This window comes from Candoia aspera, chromosome 5 (assembly GCF_035149785.1).
Source record: "Candoia aspera isolate rCanAsp1 chromosome 5, rCanAsp1.hap2, whole genome shotgun sequence".
NCBI classification, from domain to species: Eukaryota; Metazoa; Chordata; class Lepidosauria; order Squamata; family Boidae; genus Candoia; species Candoia aspera.
This window is the reverse complement of record NC_086157.1, coordinates 21378446-21396315: the sequence shown is the minus strand read 5'-3', so window position 1 is coordinate 21396315 and position 17870 is coordinate 21378446. Positions and strand designations below refer to the sequence as shown.

Below are 17870 nucleotides of genomic sequence, written 5' to 3'. Positions count from 1 at the left end.
ACACAAGCACATACCACTTCCCACATGATCTCTTTTGATGCTAACAGAAACTTCTTCTATTCATTTTTTTTTTCATTTTTTCTCCCTCTCTTAGGATACCATTATTGCTCTGATGGTACAATGGATTTAGTCATTTGACCATATCAAAAGTATAAAACTAATACAAGTATATAAGTAAATACAAAGAAAACAGTAGAACAAATTCATAAGAAATTGTTACCCCTACAGTTAATTCCTTCTCAGCCTTTTGGCTAAGATCAAGTGTAGTATCTAATGCTACAATAATCAAAGCTATAGGGAATAGGTTATTATTTCAATACTACATTTTGCTGTAGGCTCACAGAAACTTTGATAGTTCAGTTCACAGAAACAAAGTACTAATGTTCCTATGTTGCCACCCAAATATTTTTGTTTTGTTTTTTTAAAGGGAAGGGAAGGGAAGGGAAGCTTTACAATATGGGTTGGAACAGCAAGGGGATCATGCATCTCTCAGCCTGGGCAGAAACAGAAAGGGTGCCCACTAGGAGATATAAGGGCTGAATGAAACATGAGCTTCTGGAATTGAGAATGGTTTATTAATTTAATGGGCCATCATTGGATCAACCACAAGATTATTAAAAAGCAAAACAAAAAACAAAAAACACCAGCAACTGCCCGACACCAGAGAACATAGCAATTCAGCAGCCCAAGATAAAATGGCTACATGATGCAGTGATCAGCTGCTGGAGGGATGGGGTGGCTAGGATCTGCATCATCAGAGCTGGGACTGCTGCAGGAATGGAATGAAGAACCAGGTTCATCTACTCTGAAGGGTTTAGGAAAGCAATTGAAATCAAAACTGGAAAACTTGAGGTGAGGTTCTTATGGGCTTGGAGTGGGAGAAGGAAGACATCATCTGTTCTGGCATTCAGAAACTGGTGAGTAACCCTTACAGATGTTGGGCCAAGAAGGAACTGTAGATCTGCCCACAGACAAGATAATATTAGGCAGAAACATTGTGTTAGTAAACCTATTGTGTTGAATATCTTTCTACCATCTGTTCCAGGTTCATTTCCACAATATATTATGTACAATTTTGCCAGTAGTTATAGAAGTTCAATCACAAGCATGACATAAAAGCATTACGTACGTATGTATGTATGTATGTATGTATGTATAAGCATTACATACATACATACATACATACATACATGTATAAGCATTACATATATATATATACTGAACATACAGTATATATTTACTGTTCTCAAGAGGTAACAATCTCTCACACTACGCTTTGTGCAGAGGGCAACATCATGGCTGTTCCTGTCAGAAATATTGCTTCTTTGGGAAATGTGTCAGAACAATTAAAGCATTGAATAATAATGTTTCTCCATTACTGCAGATGTTAAATCTTACCAAGTGCTGAATCTCTCACTTTCCAGACCAAGATGACTCAGAATCAAATACGTTCAATTCTTACTCTGTGCTCCTACTTGTAAAGCAGAATAAATAATAATGCTTTTTGAGTCTTCAAAGCACTTCAGAGATTTTTTTTTTTTCATAATTACTGAATAGCTCTGTAAGTAGGCCAATATTCTGTTCCCAAAATTTTAATCAAGGACTTGAGAAAAGCTGAGCAGTAGAGAAAGGGCACAAGGGCAAAGGCACAGAAACCCATTGCATTTACAGAGATTCATGCAGTCAAATGAATACAAAAAAATAAGAGTTAACAAAAGAGTTTTTAAGAGAAATAAATGTGTGTATACCCTTTTGTGCAGAGAGTTTTACATGTTTAGAGCACCCTCTTCAGCATAACAGGTGTATAACCATCTAATGACTACCTAGTCAATTCACGACTAAGACAAAATTTCAAGCAGAAACTTTCTGGTTTACAGTCCAAGGACTTAACCATTATATTACCTCAGCACTCAATAATGTTCTAACTAGGGATGTGCAAAAAAATGCCTCAACCAAAACAACAACTGCCAGCAACCGTGAAACACTCCAATCTGGAAGTGTCCCTTTCAAGCATTCTGAGCACAAAATCAAATTAGCACCTCAAGTATCTTGTTCTGAAGGCAGAACAAAATGTTATGAAACAAAATTTGGTTGGTTCCAATATCATTGTTTCTATCATTCCAGATACTATGATTGGGTGGTTGTTTCATAGTTTGTGACTGAGTTACTTTTCCTCAGACTTTTTCCACCCTATCCAATACAGAGTTCTGCTGCTACTGGATGGGACTGGATGAGGTGAAATGGGAGTGAAGTATTGAGAAGATAAAGGCTATTAAGCACATGACCATAGAGAAGAAGGAGTAATGTATACAGCAGATTAGTTCACAATTGTATGCCTGCCAGGCTTCCTGGTACACCCACTCATCATTTAACAACTAACTTGGTTAGCGAGCATTCACAAATATGATGATGATGATGATGATGATGATGATGATGATGATGATGATGATGATATCATCATTTTCTGACCAATGCACACATTTACAACTAAATTTTGCATGCCTAATAGCAGTGCATGCCAGAGTGAGAGTAATGCTGGCATAGCTGTAAGAGAGAACTTTATTTGAATGAGATCAGTGACCTTTGCAACATATCTCCCTCTCTCTCTCATTCTCCATCTGTCATGTGTTGACTTAGCGACCATTTCACTTAACAACAAAGTTGCTGGAACAGAACTTGATCACAAAACAAGGAGTGGGTGTATATTACTGTCTTATTTTTTTTTCTATTTCTTTTAGTTGCTATGGAAGTTAGAGTTCATGTGAATGGATAGGCAAGTTGCATGCCACTAATGCAATTGAAGAGTGTAATTGCCAACTATTATGCAACTTTGGTTTGCTAAGCTTTGGTATGCCTGCACACACTGTGCAAGGACTTCTGTCTAGTTGATGTTGAATGTCAGGGTATACCTAAACATGCAAAGATTCTATGTTGGTTTGACCTAGTTAGTTAGTTTTGGCATATATGCACGTTATGCATTCTCTTATGTCTTGTTATTGAAACATTAATTTTATCTGTGTAGTTAAGAGACATCAGGAATATCTTCTTTGCCTCCATCAGTTGCCCTTATATGAAACCAAAAAGAGCAACTTATCTGCAATTTATGGCTTATACCTGGCACACAGACTGTCCCATCCCCAGCCAAATCTGTTGCTTGATCTTGCTAAGTAAGTTGGGTAGCAATACCTAGTGAAAAGTTAGACAAGCAAATTATTGTTTTTTTTAACAAAAATTGAAACATAAAAACTTCCACTGGAATGGAAGGAAGTATGCTGTGTGCTCTTCGGCTGGTTTCGTGCAGATGTACTAACTTAGGGGAGGACTAAAAAAATAGCCATTGCCTTCTAAGTGTTTGGATAGATGACTTGGAAAGTTCATTTAAAGAAACCAAAAAGACCTCTTTAGGTGCTTTCTGCTGAAAGGGGCTGTAGAATAACAGGCTGCATATTCTATGTCACAGCCCCTGCCCTCTGGAACAAAATCTTTGCAGAGGTACATAGAGTGCCCGTTCTGGGGAGGGCCTTAAGCCCTGGTTTGGTTCCCAGGCCTGGGGTTAGTGTGTTTCTGGAGCCCCTGATTGTTTTGGATGCTTCTAGTCCAGACTGTTACATTTCATTGTTAGGTTTTTAATTGTTTCATTTTTATATTTTGATGTTGTAAGATGCCCAGAGTTTTCTGGAGTGGGCAGCCTAGATTTTCATTGATTCTGGTGTGGATTTATTTTAATGTTTTCAAAGACGTTATTAAAAACATCCCCTCAGCCAAATTCCCTGAAGTTTAAGTGGTTGATAATACTTGGCATGAACTATCATCCCACCTACTCCTGTAGCCCAGGAAAGGGATTTGGGATCTTGCTTGAATAGTTGTTTTCTGAATTTTTGCATATCCCCCAAAGTGCTGCTATTACTGCATTTGTTCCTGAGTTATCTTTAAGATGCTTTTAACCCCTTGGGCACTGCTTGGACTCATTTTAATTAGGTGTCCCTATACATTCAACCCCTCTTCCTCTTCCTCCTCTTTCTCATATTCTCCTAGGCTTTGGTCTCAGCTATGCAAAAAAAGTAGAGAATGGGAATGTTTCCTTCTCCTTGCTGCTACCATTTGACATCTACTGTAGGAAAAGTGAGGGGGAGCAAAGTGAAATCATCCACAATTTGAAGAGAAGGATGAAAATGGAAATGATTTTATTGCTTACGTTTTGTTCATAGCTGAGGAGGGAAAAAGAGGCTTTTTAGTCCTCCAATTTGTATTCAACTCCAGAATTGCTTCAATGCACTTGAAACCATATAATTTTGCCTGCCATCACCTTTGCTATCTTTTAAAAAGTTAATGAAATCTATTCTGTTTACCAGCTTTTATGGTGGGCTCCAGTTGTGGACTAAACCACTAGGCGTGTTCTTTACTGCTTTGGCTTTTATTGCCATCATGCTTGCCCTTGAATCAACATATTTTTGAGACCATAAATAATACCTAATAATACCCATTGGTTTACTTAAATTCTCTTTGATCCTTCACTTCTTCTTATCTGCTTATGTGGCCATCTGGTTAAAGGGCAGTGTAATGTTATATGTCATAAAGACGGTGGAGGAAAACTGCTAGATGTTGTTGTTCATTTGCTTGTTTTTAGTAACAACTATATATTCTGCATGGCAACTTATTTGGATTAAATTGTGGCAAATTCTAATGTGCAGTACAGGGCATTTGCAATCTGCAGGGAGAAAAAAAAAAGGTACTATACTTTGATAGTAATCTCTTCATGCTAGCTAATACACAAAAGAAATTGAGTGTTGCTTTGGAAATACAGGCAGGAGTTAAAATCTAACTTTCAGTACTATAGACTGAATTTCTTTACCTCTGAACATAATGTTCCTTCATGGGGGGTTTTAGGAGCCTATATTGCTTCACTTCTTTCAAATTAACTAGACCTGCCCTGCTGTTCATCTGTTAATTCATTTATTTATATTCAGTCAGTCAGTCAGTCAGTCAGTCAGTCAACAAATCAATCAATCAATCACTTTTCCTCCCTGAATTCCTCCTGCAGTTTTTCCTCATAACTACAACTCTGTGGGAAAGGTTGAGGACACCCTTTTGTCTTCCATGACTGAGGGTGAATTGAACCTGGTCTCCCTGCATAATATGTCTCCAACATAATAACTACTTTACCACCCTTGTACTGTATTTAGTTCATCCTGCTAAGAGAGGTCCTTATCTCTTCCCATCTTTGCACCAGTTTTTCAGCAAGGATCCATCAGATTTCAGCTGTATCATCAGAGGGATCTTCCGTGAACATGGGCACCCACCCAAGCATGAGGACTGCATGTAGCTTCTCTCTTAAATTAAGTCCAGTCTCAACTACAGCTATTCCATTGCATCCTGCCAGCAACTAACTAACTAACTAACTAACTAACTATTTACTTACTTACTTACTTACTTATTTAATTGGAATAGCATTCTCCTAAGCAATTTTCTTCAAGTGCTTTTGACATTCTCCAATACATTATTCAAAAGAATTTTCAAAAAGAAAGGGGGAAAAAATACCTTTATTGCCATGCATAGAACAGGAACAGCTGATACTATAATGTCACTTGCATCACATCTGCTTAAATAGGCATTTTTGCTTCAATAAATCAATTTAAAAATAAAACATATGGTGTTGAAGTATAAGCCCTTCTTATAGTTCTCTCCAGTAGGTCTCTTGTCTCTATGCCATGTGTTAGTTTCATCAGGAAGGGGGGAAAAAAAAAAAAAAAACAGAAGAGGGAGAAGAGTTCATTATTTGCTTATCTCATAAATGGCAACTTAGTCTGCCTTGCAGAAAGCCTGGGAAGAAGAGATTCATAACATTAAAGAGCCTCCACCTTAATAAACTCACTAATAAAAGAGCGCTGGAGGTTCCCTATCACATTTTTCAAGATTCTGGACCATGTCCCTAAATCTTACACTAAAACTCCATATTGAAATATTGCATAGTTCTTGCTTCCTTGATTTTGCCCTGTCATGTGGGGCTCAGCAATGCTTATGCCTGATCTTTTGTTGTTGTTGTTGTTGTTCACCAAAACCTGGTTTGTAAAGATGAGCCCCTTGCTCTTCCTGCCTTGGAAATGACAGGTTGTATGGATGTCAGTTAAGCTTGTTCATTTGGGTGGCTGTGAGTTTTTATTCAGGCTTGGGTCTTGGAAGCTCCCCTCCTCCCTTGCTCATTTCTTTGACTATTATTTTTTCAAGGTAGTAACTGGTTCTTTTTCTGATACTAAACTAAATAGGAGGCCTCTAATTTATTGTCCTTCTGGTCCATTTCACAATTATTTCTGGGAGACGTTATAACATGGCTGTGTGTAATTCTTTTCCTACGCTGCCCTGCAGTTTTGTGAGAACTTTAATATTCATATTGATTCTTCACCAGCTCCCTTGTCATTTTATGGTATTCTTTCCACCCTCCCACTCATATTAGTGAGGAGATTCAAGACTTGGTTCTGTCCTCAATGATTATAACTTCTCCAAGAATAATTGGACCATACCTTGGTCTTTTTTCTTGATGGTTGACACTATCTCGTCTTTCATCTAGTAGGGGCTAGATGAAAAGTGACACACAATTATTCATACTATTCATTTTCAGCTGTGCTTTTAGGAACATCTACTCATTTCTGTGCTTTGGCGATTGTATCTTCTGTTGCCTCTTCATCTTAGAGTCTACTACTGCTCAGTCATTGTCTGACTTGTTGATTAATACCAAGACTGATCACTTCATTCCTGTCTGCAAAGTAGACTGAGAGCCAGGCAACTATGAACATGAATATCTGCAGCTCTAAGGACGAACAGGGTTCTAGTTCAACAATTATAAAAATGTCTAGGGAAGCCTCCTTCCCCAGACACACAGTCCAAAATATTTGGAAATTATTTGTATCACCCGTGGGAAGAAAAACAGGCTTTCTTTTAGATTCCTATACAGCCCCAAGCTAGATTCCACCTTTAATTCTGTATTAGTATCATTTACCACTGAACTAGGGAATAGGCTGTTCCCTTCTTTCAGGTGAGGGTTTGGAATAATTGTTCTCTAATAAAGTGGCAAATATTGTTCAGTCCTTTCCTTCCACTAGCTCTCCTCCACTCTCCTTTCTATATTCGTCTACTACTTCTGCATCTGAATGTATCTCTGTTTATAAATAGAGATTTGAACTGTGCAAGGCTGTCCCCTGCTGCTCACTTTCCCTCTGTTATTTTTTCTTACCCTTCTACCTCTTTTTCTGCCTTATATCACCTGCCTGGTGAACTTTATTTAACCAGGATAATTTTCCAGAGTATTTAAAAAGCATGTTCTTATTTGTCCTTCATTGAAGAAACCCACCTTAGATCCTTCTTTGTGTACAAAGTTATCATGCTGTGTCAGTTTCCTTTATTATCTAAAGTCCTTGAGAGAGTTGCTTTCTCACAATTGATTGCTCATTTGTCTTCTAATGGCCTTCTTGATCCATATCAATTAGGATTTCAGGCAGGGAAGTCAACTTAAGTGGCACTTTGTCAAATTCTGAGTGATATTTTAGTGGCCTTGCATTGGTGCTGGTCCAAAAGGACATAGTTGACCATCAGATATTGCTGACTGGGTTACAGTCCCTGTGTGTCACTAGTTGTGTTGATTGGTTGATTGGTTCAAATCTTTTGTTTTCTTCTTTTGCAATACTGCATGGCAGAATACAGTCCTGGGAATTACCCCGTTGATTAATGATCAGCTGACTTTGCATATTTTTATAGATCTCACAGTGAGGTTTGCTAATTTTTATTGATGAGAATCATAGGTCTGGGAGATTTTGATGGAAGAAACTATATCTTTATCAATACCTCCTTTGGTTGTTTCATAGACAACAGCAATAGCTTCCTCCTCTGTGTTCAGTGCATAGAAAGTCCAGAACAGTGCTCTTTAGTTTGTTTTGGATCATCCATGCTACTCTCATATCTCATTACAATAGGGTTCTTTATTGTCTCCCAGTTCAAGTAGAGCCCAGTTTAAAATACTGGTCCTTGTGTTTGGAGCATCTAGTCACAAACACCCAGTGTCGGGCTGTCTGATGTGGATACTGATTTTTCTTCTTGTATTCTCTGGGTAGGACCTTCTTTCTGCCTCTCATTCCACATTGTAGGCTTTCAGATACCTGGCTACATAAATCAGTTCCCTCCTTCATCTCTGGGCAGGTTTGATGGCCTTTAAAAGCTTTTTATTTGACTAGTGGGTTAATGTAGGGCCTGGTTGTCCTACCCACTTCTATTAATCTTGGCATTTTCTAAGATGGAGATAGATAGATAGATAGATAGATAGATAGATAGATAGATAGATAGATAATGTGTATGTATGGTTATTGGGTTTGATTTGTTTAACATGTTTTTTAACTGTTTGGACTATTGAGAACTGAATTCATTGCATGCAATTTTTTTAAAAAATCACTGTAATTGTTTTCTGATGTGTACCATGTCTTGGTAAAGACAAATTATCTTCTCCTCCTCCTCCCCCCCTCCCCCCCATGAATTATCTTTGTCTGGCAAGATGTTAAAAAAGTTCTTCAATAGTAAAATTCATTAATGTGTGTTTAAACCTCAAAATTTGTTGAATGGAGTCACCATAACAGTTTAACAACTGGAACAGAAGATACCAATATTAATATTTGTAAGTTAGCATTCAGCATTGTCAGTAATGTGATGATTTAATGATAACATGTGCATGATGATGTTATCACACAAATGGTATAAGTATGTTCATGTGTCATAATGCCTGAAAGAAGTATGTATATCACCATTTAATTCTGTAAGCTGCTTGGAGTCACCGTGTGTGAGTTGGGAGGCCTTATAAATTTGTTTCAGAAATAAATAAATAAATAAGTCATGTGCTCCTCTTGCTCCATTGCAGATCCCCATGTTAATATGTTAATCACACACACACACACACCATTTTAAACCTACAAGAACACAGTTAATGTATTCTAACAATGAGCTCTGAGAGTTTTCATTGTTTTGGCTAAAATTATTAATTCTACCTAAGATATGTTTATTTAACATGAAACTGTCACTCCTGAACAATCATATTTTTAATTGAATATTTAACTGGTGGTCTCTATTTCTCTTACTAGTGTCTAATTATATATGAAGTCACCTTGTTTCCTTAGATGAAATAATGTTATCTCTGGGGCTACTTAGTGTTAAGCAAGCTGATGAGCTAGAGAAAACTCATGGTTCATAAACTAGCTGAGATGATTGAATTGTGTCAATCTTTCAACTACATTAAAGAAATTCCTAAAACATCAGCATGGTACATCAGTCTCCCCAACATTTAGCTTTGTTAAACATAGAGATCAATGAAAGACTGTCTTGTATGTTAGCTGACTGACTCTTTTCAAACAGCATTCATGCTTTCCAAATAACAGATTCAGTAAACATATAACAATATGGCCATGGGTAGGTAACATTAATGGTATTAGAACAGGTAATGTTTTGAACCAGGAAACCATTAAATAGGAGTTATTGCTAAATTGCAAAGGCCAAAGGCCCCAGTCAACATGGTCAATTTATACTGAGTTAATACAATTTATACTGAGTTACTAAATACTGAGTTACTGTCAATTCTCCAAAGTCAGTCCCACTGATAAGAATTTTGTTCCTCTTTCTTAATAAAGGATTCTTTCACACTTTCAGTTTATTGAAGAATAGCTATGCTTTGTACACTGTTTTATAAAGGAAGTAAACATTTTCTCTTCTTATTACATTCTGTTTCTTTTCAGAACTGAGACTTCCTATGAGGACAAAAATAGGAAAAGGTAGCTACATATACTCTAGTCATATTGATCATGAGGGCACAGTCATTCTACAGATTTTCTATTTCCTAATATAATTATTTTATGGGTCCTGTGCATAATTCTAACATATTATATCTCTATGACCTGCATCTTGTTAGGCTTTAGGGAAGACAATGGGAATTTTCAGAACATACACTGCAAGGAGACCAAATAGGTAGCAGTACCTGTTGACATGGCTGAGTTGGAAAAGTTAAGCAGGTTAAATCTGGTTAATTATTGGGTGGGAGATAATTGGGAAATTCCAAGGCTGTAGGTTAGATGTAGGTTAATCTTGTGTACTGTTGTCAAGAAAACTACATATATGTAATTATGAAGTCCTTAGGAGTTGACATTAGTTTAAAAGAGGCTTTTATCTTAATCTGTACCTTGCTAGGGAGGGGAGAAGAGTAGAGTCTATAAACAATACATCCTATAAACAATACATGTACACAATCTGGTTTTCTCCAGATGTTTTGGATCTAAACTATTGTTAGCGTAATACAACAGCTAATATCAGGGGGAATTGTTGTAGAGCTTCTGGTGGGGAAGAATGACAGGCTGGTGCTCTCCAAAGTGCAGCGTAGCTGAGAATGCCACCTGGGAGGCAGATTCTGGCCAGTGTTTATTTCCCTGGATCAAAGGGAGATCATGAAATAGACCATGTGTATTCTGTAGGGTGGTTGCTTCTGATTAAACTGCAGAAACAGAAGAGTTTTTTGTAGCTAGATTGGGAGTTGAGCTACTGGGAGCCCTGGAATTCCATCTATGCTCCTAACTGCACAGTAGCTGATAATGGACATTAAACCCTTGCTTTCCCCATCTCTTAATTACCTTGGGGAGTAATTAATTACAGATGAAGAGAGATTTCCTCTGTGACAAAGGTGAGACTCCTTGAAGTGAGTTAAACCTCATTTTGAGATTACAAAAATAACCAAAGAGAGACTTTGATTTAAAGACTCAAGAACTATCTGCAAAAAGGTAAGTTAAGGGAAGATCTGAGAAAGTTTAAAACACATAAGAGGATATTATTATTACTATTACTATTATTATTCTTTTTTTATTTTTACCATTTTTTTTTTTTGACTGAAGTGCTTTGATATAATTCTTCACTAAGCCAGTTAAAGATAATAACTGGGTGTGGTAATGCTTGCTATCTATTTTTAAAGAGTGCATATAATTGGCAGGTTCTGCCTGACAAAAGATAAGTTAAAGATTCAGACTGTGACATTTAGTTGCCATGGAGATGTGATGCTGAAATGAAAGTGGCTGAAACAAGAAGATAACATGGGTGGGTGGGTGGGGAAGGAAAGTGGCTTGTCTGTTTATTTTGCCCACTTGGGACATTTTTATCTCTGGATTAAAAGTGACTACTAGAAAAATGGCAAGGGAGGGTAGAAGGAGGTCTCTAGAACAGCCTGCAACTAGACAAGATATACTTCTGAAATGTTTTTGAACAAATGGTAGACAAGCCACACTGATCTGTTTAGATGCAGAGAAGGCTTTTGACAATTTGAACTGGACCTTTTTGATTAAAGTTTTGGAAGATACCAATTTTGGAGAGAATTTTATAAAATGGGTGAAATTGATTTATACTTCACAGACAGCACAAATAATTGTTAATGGAGATGTTACCAAACCATGTGAGATACAAAGAGGAACAAGGTAAGGTGGCCCATTGTCTCCTCTTTTGTTTATTTTAGTTATTGAAATATTGAACAGAGACAAGATGAGAGGATTAAGGGATACACATTTAAAAAGAGTCATACAAGTTAAGAGCTTTTGTGGATGATTTGGTTTTGGTTTTGGCAAAAACTTTAACAGAAATTGAACTTTTAATGAATAAATTAAAGAAATTTGGGGCATTAGCAGGTTTCAAGATTAATAAACAGAAGACAAAGATGTTAAAAAACATGAAGATACAAGATCAAACAGAATGGATGGATAAAATGGGTTTTAAGATTGAGAAGAAGGTAAAATACTTGGGCATAACTACAATAAATATGAATTGTATGTTATTTCAAAATAATTATGTTAAGACATGGAAAATGGTATGTCAAGATGGGACAAATTACAATTGTCATTGTTGGGTAGAATTTCTGTGATTAAGATGAATGTCTTACCTAGAATGTTATTTTTGTTTCAGACAATACCTGTTTTGACAACTTATGTACCATTTAAACAATGGCAGAACGACATATCAAAATCTGTATGGCAAAGGAAAAAAAACATGAGTTAAACATACAAGGTAGTACAAGATGCAAGGAAAGAGGATGATTGGTTTTACCAGATATGAAATTACATTTTGCTGCCTGCTGTTTAGTTTGGATGAAAGAGTGAGTGATGTTAAGAAATCGAAGGTTATTGGACTTAGAAGGTCATGATCTGAGATTTGGGTGGCATGGATATCTGTGGTAAGACAAAGCTAAGGTGAATGTAGATTTTAAAAATAATTATGTTAGGCAGGCTATTGTATGGAATAAATATAAATGTAGGTTCTGCCCAAAACATCTTTGTGGCTTTTAGCACAAGAAGCATTTGATAGATGAGAATTGATAAGTAAACATAAATGGTTAACTTAATGTGATGTACTGATTTTCTCAAGATCATTGCAAAATAAAATTTAGAGAAGATTTAACAATAGAAGGATACACCTGTCAATGGTTTCCTTATGTACAATTGTTAGAAAGATTTAAAGTGGATAAAATGTATGCTTTTGATCAATGTAAGACTGAATTTGAAACAGAATTATGTACTAATGGTAACCATGTTATTGCTAAAAGGTATAAACTTTTGTTGAAATATGAGACAGAAGAAGTGAAAGACTGTATGATAAAATGGGCCAAAAAGTTTGGTTATAATATGCAAATGGAACAATGGAAAAATATGTGGCTAAAAGGACTGAAATTTACATTATGTTTTAACTTTAAAGAGAACTTTTATAAAATAATGTATCATTGGTAGTTGTCATCAGATAAATTGCCTAGAATATATAAAAGTACTTTAAAACTTTGCTGGAAATATGAACTATATGAAGGGATATATTAACATGTTTCATGAATGTATAAAAAAGCCAAAAATAATTGGAAACAAATATGTATGTGTATGTATATTGTGTGTTTGTGTATGTGTGTGTGTATACATACATACATACACACACACATACACACACACACACACACACACACACACACATACACATACACATATTCAAAAGATTTTAAAGATTGAAGTGTAACTTAGCCAGAGACTTTTCGCACTGAAGGTGTTGCCTAGTCTGGCAATGAAACATCTCCAAGAAAACAACAAGGCTCAGAGAGCACCAAGGACTCCACAGTTCAACCCTGAGCTACAAATATTCTCTTCAATTGGAAAAAAAACAATATCTACATTTATGGCTGACTGGAAACCCCTTATAGACTTTTTGCATGAAAGGGGGGAAAATGCATGTATGACTTGTGATTTTGATGATTAGGAAAACAAAACAAAAAACAAAACAAAAACAGCAGCTGGATAATAGAAAAAATATATATTTTTCCTAATCATAGAGTAAGAGATAATTTTTTACTTTTATATTTGCTGCAAAGGAGATTGGAAGCTTCTTTCTATTTCTTTTTATTACCTCTTTCTGCACTTTTGCTTGCTTGCTTGCTTTCTATTCTCTATTAGTTTGTGTTAGGCTTTATGTTTTTGTAACACTTTTAATAAAATTTATTAAAATGGGGGGAATTGGAATAGAAAGCATAAGAATTATAAGATTTTGGTTATTTTACTGGATCACACACATGAAAAGGTGTATATATTATTTTACTAACATATGCATACTGTGTGTGTGTGTGTGTGTGTGTGTGTGATAGGTCTCCTGTGCAAGCACCGAGTCATGACTGACCCTTTGGGGGGATGCCACTTTCATGACGTTTTCTTGGCAGACTATAGTGGGGTGGTTTGCCATTGCCTTCCCCAGTCGTCACCTTCCCCAGCAAGCTGAGTACTCATTTTACTGACCTTGGAATGATGGAAGGCTGAGTCGAACTGAGCCGGCTACCCAAGAATCCAGCTTCCCCTGGAATCGAACTTGGGTCATGGGGAGAGTTTCAGTTGCAATACTGCTGCCTACCACTCTGTGCCACACGAGGCTCATACTATGTGTACTTTTTAATATATGCACAAATATGTTAGTTGGAGAAGGGCTTGGTAAATTTCGGAGAAGCATCTATTCTTTTCCATGAGTTCTAGAGCTCTCTGCTTAGATTTTTTATTTCTTTCTTTCAAAATTCCTGGGATTGAAATCAAATATATTACTGTACCTGAGCAAGATGATTGTATGTACTGCATGCAAAAAGATGCAGGTTTTCATGGACAAACTGGCAAGTTCCCATTCTAAATTCTGGAGATCTGCTACTGGTCAAAGTAGTTCAGGAATTGGTAAACTACATTTAAAGCCTCTCCCAGAAGCTTCTGAATGTGTCAACAAAATGTAATGGCAAACCAAAAAAAAAAAAAAAAGTGGGGGGATCTGTTCATAACCTCATCATTAGAGAGCCAGTTTGGTCTAGTAGTTAAGGTGCTAGGCTAGAAACCTGGAGACTGTGAGTTCTAGTCCCACCTTTGGCATGAAAGCCAGCTGGGTGACCTTGGCCAGTCCCTCTCTCTCAGCCCAGCTCACCTCATAGGGTTGTTGTGGTGGGGAAAATAGGAGGAGGAAGGAGTATTTGGCATGTTTGCCACCTTTATTATTATTATTATTACATTTCTTAGAAGGACCCAGCTCTGCCTGCAAATCATAAAGAACTTTTAGCCATCGAGGTTTTTATTTTATTTATTATACTTGTATTATAGGGTTTTATATTTTTATATTTTTATCTATGTTTAATTGTAAACCGCCCAGAGTCCCTTTTGGGAGAAGGGAAGTGATAAATTTGATTAATAAATAATGATAAATAATAATAATAATAATAATAATAATAATAATAATAATAAAGGCTGGATAGAAAATAATAAAATAAATAAAATAGGATACTGCCTTGCATACCATCAGCTACCAAACAGTCTTGTGCCGATACCTTGCTAATACTTGGGAGAGACAACTCTGAGCAGATGGACTAACGATCTGACTCAACATAGGTGTGTCTGTGTGTCTGTGTGTCTGTGTGTCCAGAGATTGTTTGATTTTTTTTAATATAATTTGTATTGAAAAAAAAATACTTGAATAAAAGAGAAAAAAATAAGAAATATATAAAAGAAGGAAAGAAGAAAAGAGAAAATGTGCAGGAAACAATACAATTAAAAGAAAAGAAAGAAAACAAAAAGATAATTAAAGAAGTTACTTCTGACCTTCATTGTAGCAGTTTCAATCAAAATTATTATCCCTTCTCCCTCTTAAACATAACCATAATCCCTTCATCCCCGTATTCAACATGCATGTCTGATATTTTTAAGGTCAGTCATCTAGATATAAATTGTATATAAAGTGAATCTGTTCAGTGGTAAATTATTGTAAATTCTGCTAAAATAGGTTTCTTGGTTTTGTCTGCCAGTCTTTCATTTACTATCTCCTGTATATTCCAGAGGGTTCATTATTTTATGACTTCAAGCTTTGGCAGGACTCATGTGATGCTATTGAGTTGCAAATGAATGTATTTTCAGATGCTGCATGAAAGTTATTAGAAGACTAGTAAGTTATTAGTGCTAGAATGCAAGTGCTTAAAGTGGGGATGCTTCTTTTCTTTTCTTTCCCCAAAAAGGGATAAGATTTTGAATTGGGGAAGGGGGAAAAAAAAAATCTGTAATAGGACTGAATACACCTGCAGCACTTCTCCATTTAGAAGAAAAGATAAAATTCTCTTGTGTTGTTAATAATTTTCTATCAAACAGTCTGAGTGTGCATAATTCTGGACTACCTTAAAGAAGTTTGCTTAAATGGGAAATGAAAACATAGATTAAGATGACTTATTCTTTGCAAGGGAAATATGTTGGAAGTTTTGGCAAATCCAGCATGCCTCATTAACATGTAGATTAAGTTGCCCAAAATGCAACTCTGAGGAAGCTGTTTGTTGCCACCCCCACTTCTGTCTGTCCCAACTTCTAAGCTGTGTTAAGCTCTGCTCCATTTCAGTGGTTCTAGCAGGCCACTGACTTGGCTTCAAAACTGAGATAAGCTATTACTTTGAATGGCTTTTCTTTACATGGTTTATTACATTTAAATTTAGCTTCTGGTCTGTATGCACTACTTTATATTCTTTTATGATATGGAATTCCAGGTTAAGTAGACAAATGTATTTCTGACTTTTCTTTATAGTTGATATAGCTTGTAGCTGAGATACACCTATATATTAATATCTATCTTTCTATCTGTATTTTACTACCTACTTATTTTGATAAAAATATTTTTCTTGAGAGTCAGATCATAATTACAGATGTCTTTGAAATCTGAACTTTCAGACCTAAGATTTATGGAACTTCTTGTAGTAGCACAAAAAATAAGCCTTTTTTATTTACCATAATAACTATTATAAGAGGAATTTGCAATCTAAGATCATTTCTAGATGATAATCAAAATCAAAATGAGCAAAGCCTTACAACTGTCACTAAACTTCCAGACAATTACCTCTGAATCAACACGTAAAAGTTGAATGGTTCCCTATTTCCCCATCAACCAGCTTATCAAGCTGATCAGCTGTCCAGAGGGAAACATGGCAGAAATCACTTATTCTTCATAGCAGGAAACCTACGATCTGCTGGGAGAGAAGAAGCTTGCTCTAGGACAGTGAGAGGAACAGAGAAGCTTATGGATTGTTCCTTCTTCCTAGAGACTGATCAAGATTGCTAGGAATAAAGATAAGTTACCCCCTGTCAGTAACCTACTAATCAGTATTGGTTTCCCATAGCAGAGGCACAGCATGCTGAAGTACATTACTAATTGCTTCAAATTTCTGCATCAATAAGGAGAGGTTATAGTAACTAAGAAAAACAGGGAATCTCAACCTATTCCTTTTATTCCTTCCCTCTGGTTAAAGCATCTATGGATTTATGGAAGGTGGTGGTACAACCTGTATTCCTTGAGGAGTAAAAATGACACCTACTGTATTCAGGATGTATATAGAAATTCACAAACTATGGGTTGTGACCACAAGGAGGCCTCAAACAATTTTGAAGGGGCTTGCTGAAGGAATACGTATTGAGAAAATAGATGAATGGAAGTTGAACTGGAGGAAAAATGTGGATATGCTGAGGAAGGTAAAAAGCAAGGAAGGTACCAGACCAGATGTGGACACCAGATACTACAGATAATTGCTATATAGCAGGTCACAAAGAAACAAGATCAGACTTCATCCAGAATGATAGCTACCAAAGATAAGAATTGTGATGCATCAAGACACATAATGAACAATAAAAGGCTGAGGTGACTTGGAAAGGAATGTGTGATGGATGCTATTGGCAAGGAAAGCTGTAAGGGACCTCATTTTGAGAAATTTCAACACAAGATTTTAGTACCTCATATCTTCCAAACCCCTTGCAAACTTGGCCAATTTGTACTGGGGAAACATGAGTCAAAGTGCATACAGCTGTGCATGTATAATGCTTAAGCAAACTGTATCCAATAAAGCTTTTATAGATTAACAAAGACACTCTGTATATATACATTATGTATGTATGTATGTATGTATGTATGTATGTATGTATGTATGTATGTATGTTATATATTCTCTGGAGCATTTTGTTATTACATAAGATCCTGAACTCCTTTATCTCCATTGAAAGTATGTGGGTGTATCCATTAATAAAACCACCACCAAAACAAGACTATGTGACATAAAGTCTCAGCCACAACTACTGTATCTAGTCTCTGAACACTCAAGGGAGGTAGAAAACACCTGAGCTTCAGCAGGGTGTCTGAAAGTAAAAGTTAATAAATGAACTATAAATAGGGAAATTTGTAACAGGCTCATGAAGAGAAGAGAAATATCAGGCTTGGTACTGTATACTTGCATATCTATTATTGTTTGCATTTATTTGTTATAATAAGCATAAAGTATTTCCTGAATTGAAATATTT

The 17870-nt window shown here is 36.2% G+C and overlaps 1 pseudogene; it reads left to right on the top strand.

Annotated features, from left to right (window-relative positions):
- The first annotated feature begins 231 nt into the window (after window positions 1–231).
- On the top strand, window positions 232–403 carry LOC134499424 (U2 spliceosomal RNA; annotated as a pseudogene).
- The last annotated feature ends 17467 nt before the right edge of the window (window positions 404–17870 follow it).